The following is a 10,300-nucleotide window of genomic DNA, read 5'->3' on the forward strand; positions in this document are numbered from 1 at the left end:
ACACAAACTTGTTGTGGAAATGTGAGGAAAGGGCCTTTTATTTTTGTTTCGGTTTTGGCTGGGCTCAGATATTGTGGTCACTGGAAAAATACAATTGTGAGAACTTGCTCTGAAGCCCCAGTGTGTTGATTGACAGGCGTCCCCTCCCAAGGTAATGGGGACGTTGTTTTAGCAACTCGCAGAGTTGTGGAAGAGGCCATGTTTGCTGTAATTTGACCCTAACTGCAACCTATATGTTACCTGCATTTATCAACGCCAAGCCGCAGAAATGCCTGGAAGGCCTAAAATGCTTGCAGCCTGCGCTATGCATTCGTGGTATTTTGGCTGCTTTACTATAAAAATATTCTGCCACAGAAAATATATTCTGAGTCCATGTAGCAAAATTCAACCCACAAACATGAAGCTGAGTGTTGGTTTTATTATCCTTAACTAATTTGTGTTTCCTTGAGAGAGGAAAGCAATAGTAAATTCATGGATTCTTGTAATTGTGTTTGGAGAAAAGAGGCAAATACAATATAAAGTCTCAATAATTTGTTCCCTTTTCTACAACATTGATGCTTCTATTGTGTCCTATTTAAATTGTTGTATCTTATTTTATTAATTAGTTGTGATATTTCTATACACAAATACAGCACAATCCCTCTAAGTATTAGATAAAAGAATAAGAAATTCAGAAAACCATTCAGAATTACCCAATTATTTCTACCAGAGAAAGGAGGGAAAATCAATTTTAAAACATAGATATTCATTCATTTATTCAGTACATATTTCTGTAGTTACAAATTTTTTGACAAAAAATTTCTTGGACATTGAAGGGGCAAAATAAATAGTCAAAATTCAAGCCATTGGCAAGTCTCATGGAGGAGATAGGCATTGAGTCCAGAGACATTACTGGAGAGGAGAAGAGAGCTTTAAAATAGCATGTGTTTAGCCTGGCGTGGTGGGGCACTCCTGTAATCTCAGCTACTGAGGAGGCTGAGGCAGGAGGATTGTAAATTGGAGGCCAGCCTGGGAAATTTAAGAAGACTCTGTCACTATATATGTATATGTACTAAAGGGGCTGGGGATGTACTTTAGCAGTAGACCACTTGCCTAGCATGTATGAGACCATGGGTTCAACTCCCAGTTTTGTAGTAAGAAAAACAAGATGTGTTATAGAAGTTATACCTGACCAATATTGTTATACTGAACCATAGTTTTGAAGTTATAGGTATTCTTTCCACCATAAAATCTAGGTCTGTTGATATTCTCCAATGATATTTCATACATACATATCTATGTAATGTCAACTGTTGGAGACTAGTATTATGTAAAGCAAGGATTTAAATTTTTAAAAAGTTTTATTAGTACATGATGATTGCATTCATTATGGGGACTTAGTACATGCACATAACACATCTTGATTCTTTTTTTTCCCCTTCTCTTCTACCACCCTTTAAAAATTTATTTTTGCCAGCATCAGATTCATTTATTTATTTTTTAAGTCCTTATCAAGTTGGTTATCATAAATGTAGATTAATAGCCAGACTAACAGGCCAAAAAACAGATAAAAAAATAAGACAATTATACTAAATCAAGGTGCACTTTTAGGTACCTTGTCCATGCTGGATTATAATAACTTCTTTTCTTTCTCTTTTTTGCCTACTGTCTGTCTTTTATTTTCATTTATTTATTTTCACACTTTATTTATACATTGGGTTTCTCAAACAAGAGAAATCATGTAATACAATTACTTCACTTCATATCATGGTCTCAAGGTGGATCCATTTTCCTACAAATGACTGATGTTTATCCTTCTTTATGGCAGAGTAGTACTCTATTGTATATAAAAACCACATTTTCTTTATCCATTCATCTGTTGATGGACATAAAGGGGTGCTTCCAAGATTTAGCTGTTATGCATTGTGCTGCTATAGACGTGGGTATTCATATGTCACTCTGAGATGCTGTCTAACTTTTATGGGAAGATACCTAAAAGGGAAAGGGCTGGCTCAAATGCAATTCCTATTTTTAGGGTTTTTTTTTTTGTACCAGGGACCGAACTCGGGTCCTTAGGCTTACGCAGCAGGCGACGAAACCACTGAGCTAAATCCCTGGCCCCTTTAGTTATTTAACAATCTCCATACTGATTTCAGTAGTGGTTGTAGCAGTTAAGACTGCCACCAACAATGAAGAAAGGTTCCTTCCCCACCCCCAGCATTTGTTACTAGTTGCTGTTTTGATGATAGCCTATCTTTCTATAGTGAGATGGAATCTCAGTGTTGTTTTAATTCTCAACTGGTTAGCGATGGTGAACATGGTTTCATGTAGTTAGTTATTGGCCGTTTCTACAAAGAGTTCTAGAAGAGCTTTTTACTTTTAAATTTAGACCTTACACAAATTCATGAATTTAAACACAAAATCGTCCTGTTTTTCTGGAGTAATGTTGATTACACTTGATATCATCTGATGGAATAACTTTCTAAGAAGATTAAATCGAGATGGAAGAGTTCATGTCTATGCACCTAACTTGCGGACACTTGGTATTTCAGGCCCACTATAACGGCATCAAAGCTGTGCTATGACAGAAGGAAGACCATAGTTGACAATAAAGAAGCTTTGGATGGAGGAGGGGTAGTGGTTGGAATTGGCCTTGATGTTCCAATCTGAAGGAAATGTGATACAAAGGAAATGCACTTCTTGGAATGTAGCTCTGATCTCTTCGCAGAGTTGGTGGTAGAATCAAGGCAGGACTCTGGAAGGGAGTGGGGACAGGAAACTAAGGAAGGAAAAAGAGAGAGGCTTTGAATGTCCAGCTGTGTGGATGCAAAAGCAACCCGATGCAAGCAGTGAACTGGATGCTGATTGTTTCGTCATCAGCTTCGGGAGAGATTTCATTTCTTGAAGGGGTGGCTTTTGTTTGCGTGGTCCTTCCGATGCTGCCCTTCAGGGCTGCCCTTCCTTCTCCTGCCACCGTCAGTGTGAATCTACTGTGATCGCTACACTGTTGTGCCCGGCTGTACTGTGAAAGAGAAGTCTGCCTGTGGAGATTTTCCACTTCTCGGTCACAGATCTTTTTAGAGTGCGCAGGTAGATTCTCCAGAACCCACTTTGGTTTATACCTCCTGTCCCATTGCTTCCAGGTGCGTCTCTGTGCTTCTTCCCTGTTCCTTCCTATTGGCTGAGGATATCGATAAGAGAAGGTGTCGTCTCAAAGCCCGTCTTTCTTTACTTAGGAGGTATCGTCACGCTGGACACTGACAGCTCAGCGGTCTGTGTTTGCTTTGTACCCGTATCTGCAGGAGCTGAACGAGCCTGGATCAGCTGTGTTTGGGAGGTGTTTAAATGGGGCGAAAGTCTCAAGCCGGGGAAAGACAAAGCCTTTCAGGGAAAACAGAGGCCTGATCCAGCACAGCAGAGGAGGATTAAGTGGCTGTAAAGGAAAACCTCGATACTGGCAGGTATTTGTTAAGTAACTACTATCAGGGTGATACTAAGAGCGTCTATGCACTGTTACAGGCACTGAATGTTTCATTTTCAGAAGGATTTCGTCCCTGACCCGAGTTCCAAGGGAAAGAAAAGGCATTATTGTGGGAATAATAAACAAATAATAGGACTTTTAGATCTAAACAAATGATGCAAAGAGAAAAGGGAACAGAATTATCATGATGGAGGGGCTCTGTGGTTAGAGAGGTCTATGAGATCACATCTACACATAATCAAAGTGAAGAGAGAAAACCAGCGCTGAGATCTTGGGGAAAATCCTTAGAGGCAGAACGCAGGGCAAACGCTCAGGACCAAGATCAGAATCAGTTTGGTGTATCTGAAAACTCTCAGTGCCAGGAGGACTTCATGCACTGAGCACAAGGGGCAGGTGAGGGGGGTTGAAGTTGGGGCGATGCGGAGCCTCTGTGGGGCCATTTAGGTCAAGATGAAGAGTTTGGATTAGGAGTGGAGATGTAGCTCAGGGGTAGGGTGTTTGCCTAGAACGGCGAGGCTTTGAGTCCAATCTTTAGTGCTGTTTGAAGTTTATTCTTGGTGATGTAAGAAACGCCAAACAATTTTTAGTAGGGAGATATTTTGATCCAGTTTTTGTTTTAAGGGGGAGCCATTGGCTGCTGGGTGGAGAAAGGGAAAAAGGGAAGTAGGGAAGGGGCCAGAGGTCACAGGAGAAGCCAGACAGCCGTGACAATGTTAGTGCTGCGGACTGGGACAGCAGTGATGGAAGCAGCAAAAAGTCTCATCTAGAAGATATTTTTACATTTAGGGCTGATTAGAGGTTCTGATGAGTTAGAAATGAAGGAAAGAGAGGAATCATGAATAGCTAGTGACTTTTTGCGCTGTAGGGACATCCTGACAATATGGTGCATCTTGCTGAGAAAGAGATTACAGAAGGGGCAGTTTTAGGGGAATGGTCATACATCACAATTTTGCTTTGAAACCCTTTAAGTTGGAGATGTTTATCAAACAATGGGTAGGTAAAGAAAGAGATGCATTTTCCACACAGTAGGCATTTGGATGTGTTCTCTGGACAGTAATTACTTTAAACTTCACAGTGACTTCATGATATGTGCAGTACTATTATCATCATCTTCTGTATTTTAAGGGAAAGGCACCTGAGGTCCAGAGAGGTTTAACTCCTCGCTCAGCTGATTCTCATAAGTGGTGGGACGTCTGCAGCTCGAAGCCTGTGTGCTGAATCACAGTGATGTACTCCTTCTCGGTGAGATCTGCTAAGCAAGCATTGAGGCAAAAGATATGCTAGTCTTTCATTCAAAAATAGATTCATAAATAGGATGATTATAAAGACAGAATATCTTCTAATAAGAATATAAAATTACCAGAGTGATACACTAAGAAAGAATGGAAATAATTATCTCTGAAATTATTTGAACCTCATTTCCTAAGGACTTTTTTTCCCAAACATTTACAGAATAAATGTTCCCTACATTACATGAGTTTGAGAAATGTAGAAAAGTAAACTATACTAATATATTCCTTTCACTCTATGAAACATATTGAATTTCAGTACTGAAACTCAAAAAGGCCATATATGAGTATTTTGGTATGAAAATTCTGCATATGAAATGTTAAAGCAGAACACATCACATTGAAGTAATTATTTGCTGGAACCACATTGGGTTTATGCTAAAATACAAACTTGTCTAACATGAAACAAACCATTAACAGAATCTAATAAACATTTGCTTAGGTGATAATCATTGATTAAAAGGATAAATGATCATATATTTCTATATAATATTATGTGAATAATTTCCTCAACATTAACAACCAGGAACATGGAAGTGTGCACGGATGGGATATGTAGATGGTTTTAATCTAATAAAAGAGAGGACTTAAGACTCCAGAGTTTCTCAAGTACATTGCTAATGACTTCAAATTTTACTCTGGGAGGTAAAGGTGAGCCAATGTTGGTGAAAATAAAAACCATTCTAGAATGTATTACTCAGACACCTCGGAGTGTCAGTAACAGGAAATGAGCACACTGATGTGAGTGGGCGACCCAGGGAAAGAGCAAGCAGTCCTCAGGGGTGAATGAATCGGTGGCCTCTCATGGGAGGGGGACAGACTGGCTCAGTGGGAAGGGGCCGAAGAAGGTAAAGGGCTATCATGCCAGAGAAACACATCACAGGCTAGAGTCAATAGTCTCCTAAAGAGCAAGGTCCAGGCAGTTCAGATAATGCTGCAAATGAGTAGGTAACTCTTGAATTCTGTCCTGATCAAACTAAGTCTCATCTCTGCTGTAGAGTGACTAAAGGAATTGTTGAAGTAGAGTAAGAAAAAGCAGAAAATCCCTTGTCCCTGAGACTGTACCACCTTAACAAGCAAACTGGATAACTATGCTGAATCAGATTATGTACAGGACTGAGAGCCAACAGAGGATAACAGCTTTCCAGACTGATGTGAGGACCACAGACACAGGAATTATACTTGGCCATCACTGTCCTTGAAATTAACTTCATGGTTTCAGTATCATATAATTGTGAAACTGAGGCTAGAGTCTTCTGAAATAGAAATAACTGCTGATTCTATCTCCTCTTCATTCGTCTTTCTTCTGGCTTCATTACTGACACACACACAAACACACACGCACACACAAATGCATGCACACACGCACACCACTGCTATCACCACCACCACCACACTAGGAACAAGTTAATAGGCCATGGTTAACCAAACGCTGATTTATTAAAACATTAAGCCTTTGGACAAATATTCGCATATAAACTAAGAAAATTTGGGAATCTTTTCCCCTTCAAGTTGAGCATAATTAATTAAGTCATGTCTTCAACCCAGTGATAGTTTCCAACAAAAGCCATCTGTGCTAGAGCACTATTGTGATTTCTCAACTTTTCCTCCCTCCATTGGTTTGTTTCTCTCTAATATAAACCATTCTCCTCTCATAAATACAGAAGAATATACGTGTATTGGGAAGGGTCATAAAGAATTTGGAAGATGCAAATAGATTTTGTGTTCTTTATAAACATGGGTTAAAGTTGCCTGAATTCAAAATGTTACTGGAAGAATTAGCCTTCTGCCTTACCTCTCCATTGCTCCTTTTCCTAAGGAACTTGAACACAGAAATAAATTTTATCCTGTCATTTACTGCTTATAGAGATAAAGTAAGGTAGGGAGGTGGAAATCTTCCCAATAATATGATACTGGTTTTCAAAAATTTTAATTTCTATTCCAGTTCACATTTTATATATAATGAAAAAATATATAGTTGTGTTTTTTTATTATGGAGCTCATTTCTTTTGTATCATAAAGATCTGGGATTGGTTTCTAGAAACAAGAGATGGAAACTGAATAATCCTACATAATAATATAAAAAGCCATGGTCATTGTTCACACAGTTATCTGTGAATATTGGCAAAAAGCTTCTCTCTCAGTATTAATTTAGACTGTAATATATTTGAAATGATTGCTTATTCTCGGGAGGCAGGTGTGTGTGTCTGTAAGAGGAAGGGGAGGGAGAGGAGAGAGAGAGGGAGAGAGAGAGAGAGAGAGAGAGAGAGAGAGAGAGAGAGAGAGAGATTGATTGAATCTATTTTGTCAAGCCTGGAAGATCTGATGTGAAAAAGAAAGTATTAATCAGGCATCTTTGGATTCAGAGAGACGGGAAATCAGCTGAAGTAAGCTTTTAAAAAACTCCACTTTGCTCCCATAGTGAAAATTCCAGCAGTAGCAGCTTTAATCATGGCTTGGACCAGGCATCTCCAACACGAGGGTCAGATCTAGCCTCTCTCTACATCTAAGTTCCACTTTCCTCTGAATTTCCCTTATTGTCGTGCTGCTATGGTGCTTAATGGTAGCTAAGACCTCCTTGATTTCCCCTGCTAGTTTTCTTTGCAAACACACACACACACACTCACACACACTCACACACACACTCCTGCTCATTTTCTCTTTTCTGCTTGCTTCTGAAAACTCTCGGCATGCTCTCTGATGAGAGGAAAGCGATGAACCCACGACAGCGGCCAGACCACAAGGCCAGTTGCGCAGATCTGCACCATGAGCTCACTCACCTCTGATTCCAGGCCTTGGGTCAGCCCCACCTAAACCACATGCAATGAACGTGGGTGGGGTTGGTCCCCAAGGAAACGCAAGACAAGATTACAAACAAGACAAATGATGCTGGGTATGAAAAACAGCACACGTCCACCCAGGAGCCCGGCTGGCCTCTCTTGGCACCGCCTGAGAGGCCTGAAGGGAAAGCCGTCTTCAGGCTGCGTGACCATTCCCAGTTGTTCCCTGTGGGCCCTCTGGAGCCCAGCTCCCAAACCCTTGGCCCTGGCTTGCTCTGGATGCTCTACCTTAGTCTTTGGGACACACCCTGTAGGATGATTGCGTCCCAGGAGGGCCGGTTGAGGGTCGGGAGCTTTTTTATTTCTTTCTAGAGAAGTGGAGAGATTCACTTGCAGCTGTGTCCAAACCCACAGCAGAATCCATGACACACTTAAACTTTGTGGTGAGGTATGAATGGGAGGAAAGTGACAGGGTGGTGACCGGGAGTGTTGTCCTTTGGCAGTCGGTTCTGCCTCAGCCAGGAAGACCCGAGTAACAGGCGGTGAACAGCAGTGAAGAGCACAGGAGCTCAAGGCCAGCAGAAAGCAGAGCTGAGGGGAGGGCAGCAGCTGTCAAGTCAGTGCTCGGGGGCTGACACGAGACAAACCCTCTTCATCTTTTAGTTTCCAAATAAATGAGAAGGGGACCCTTAGATACAGGAGGCTGACATTTTGGTTACACAATAGTAAACACCAAAAACTTAGAAGCAACGGCAAAAGGTACAATGTGTTATGACTTTCAGATGGGAAAACTGGGGTGGAATGACTATGTCACAGTGCCTATTTTAAGCTATGAAGACACAGCGTAGCACTCCACAGTGATTTGGTATTTTAATAGTCCACAATCAAATGTTGATTAAAATTTGGAAGCTTGGGCCTCCTTTTGTGAAAACTCCCTTCATCTGCTCTTCAGCTGTAACTTGCTTATTCCTGCTACTCTCGTTCAAAATTGTAATCACTAGTTTTCTAGATGATACCAACTGAACTTAGGTTGGGGCTTAGGGAAAAATATTAACAACTTGGTGGGAAAAATAAAGTATATGAACATTTGTGACCACCCCAATTACAAATAATTATGGAGGTAACCATGAAATACTAGTCACTAGCATTAAAAATGCACATAATTCTTTATAAGTAAGTATGTGGATAGGAGGAAAGTTTAGGAAATCAATTAAACATATGCTTAACCCTGTGGGACTCTAAGATCCACACAGATTTAAAAGTAAAAGGACGTTTATGCAAATGTGAACCAAATGGAATAAATGATGGATCAGAAAAAAGCACAACCGTATTTTCATCATGCTTTGTAATCATCGCTTGAATTTTATGGTAAGGGCCTCAGTGAACGTCTGTCCTTTGTGGAAGCCCAGAGGGATTAGAACTAATAGGATTATCACTTTATTTTCAGCCTGTATAAACTCCTTCCGGGGTAGATGAAAAGCCAAAGTCTGCTTTTCACCCTGTGCACCCTCTCACTGGAGTCTCCGTACCAGCCAGGAATTGATCACAGACAACCTGCTGAACTCTGGGCCTGGCTAATGGGAGCAAATAGGAGCACATCAAACTTGCAGAGAAATTGTTGACAATTTCCAGCCGTCATTAATGTTCAGGGCTCCCTTGGACTTTAGCCACGTTCTTACCTTTAATCACTGGACACCCCTAGGATAATGCGCCACACCTGGGGCTGGGGATAATTTATCACTTGCAGATGGGTTAGCACAGCAGTTCCCTTGCACAGAGTTCTGCATTTATTCTGGGTCCCAGAGGTTTTCCTTTTATAGTGCAGTTATATCCACTAAAATTATAACTTCCAAAATTCTGTTCTATTTTATGGCTCTTGAGAAGTATTTATGACCTTGACTGTTTAAGTGGACATTTTTAGAGATTTAAAGCTTTCAGGAGAACTGCACAAGACTGGTGCTGCTGGTGCCGAACGCTCAGACAGATTCTGTAGAACTCTTTTATGGGACGCCAACAGAAAGCGTATTCAGTTTTAGGACCTGTTACCTTAAAATGATGCATATCAATATGCCGATTTTCAATATGCCAGTTTAAGGCTCTTTCAGGCAGCAAGAAATTCAGTTGCTTCTTGATGCACTAGGAAAGCAGTTAGTTAATTGTGCTTTTTTTCAACCTTTATACTTATCTGCAAATGGTAATTTCCTGTCCACTTCTATCAGGTCCCTTCTCTGCTAAGGTAGTCAGTGTCTCCCTGCAGCCTGCAGGCTGGCAGGTAGTTTTCTGAAAGAGAACTTTGGCTGAGTTCTACGAAAACACGAGGAAAGGATTCTCCTCTGCCGACTGAAGGACTCTGTGCAGTGAAGACTGGGATACATAAGAGCAAGAAGCACGTGTTTCGGCCACACTGAAGAGGACGGAGCAGGGAAAAGGACTAGCTGAAGGGAAGCTGAGTTCTCTGCCAGGAGAGAAAAAATAACTGGCCATGTTCTGCTGGGTTTGCAGTGTTTCTAACACACACACCACACCTGTTTGCAGGACTGGCTATCTATACTGATGTGGTATGGATGTAATTTTCAACAAAAGAACCAAAAAAAGTCCATCCGACAATCATTTTAAAGTAATGCTTTATATTTTACCAACACTATTAGTCAGGACAAATCCCATAGCAGACCTCAGTCTTGCTCATTCACTTAGTGACACTGTGGACAACTCTGAGGGCCCAGCGTGGAGACTGAAAATGGCCCTTCCAGGTGTCCAGGTTACCCTGGGCT

At 41.0% G+C, this 10,300-nt stretch overlaps 1 long non-coding RNA gene across 1 annotated transcript; it reads left to right on the forward strand.

The window, feature by feature from the left end:
- The first annotated feature begins 2,893 nt into the window (after positions 1-2,893).
- LOC110349441 (uncharacterized) lies at positions 2,894-5,021 on the forward strand. Its single transcript, XR_002395397.2, has 3 exons — positions 2,894-3,069; positions 3,282-3,440; positions 4,586-5,021. It is a non-coding gene; the product is annotated as an uncharacterized LOC110349441 (long non-coding RNA).
- The last annotated feature ends 5,279 nt before the right edge of the window (positions 5,022-10,300 follow it).

Source organism: Heterocephalus glaber, unplaced genomic scaffold (assembly GCF_053883595.1).
Source record: "Heterocephalus glaber isolate CG9 unplaced genomic scaffold, H.glaber_assembly_v1.0 deba00001550, whole genome shotgun sequence".
Lineage (NCBI taxonomy): Eukaryota > Metazoa > Chordata > Mammalia > Rodentia > Bathyergidae > Heterocephalus > Heterocephalus glaber.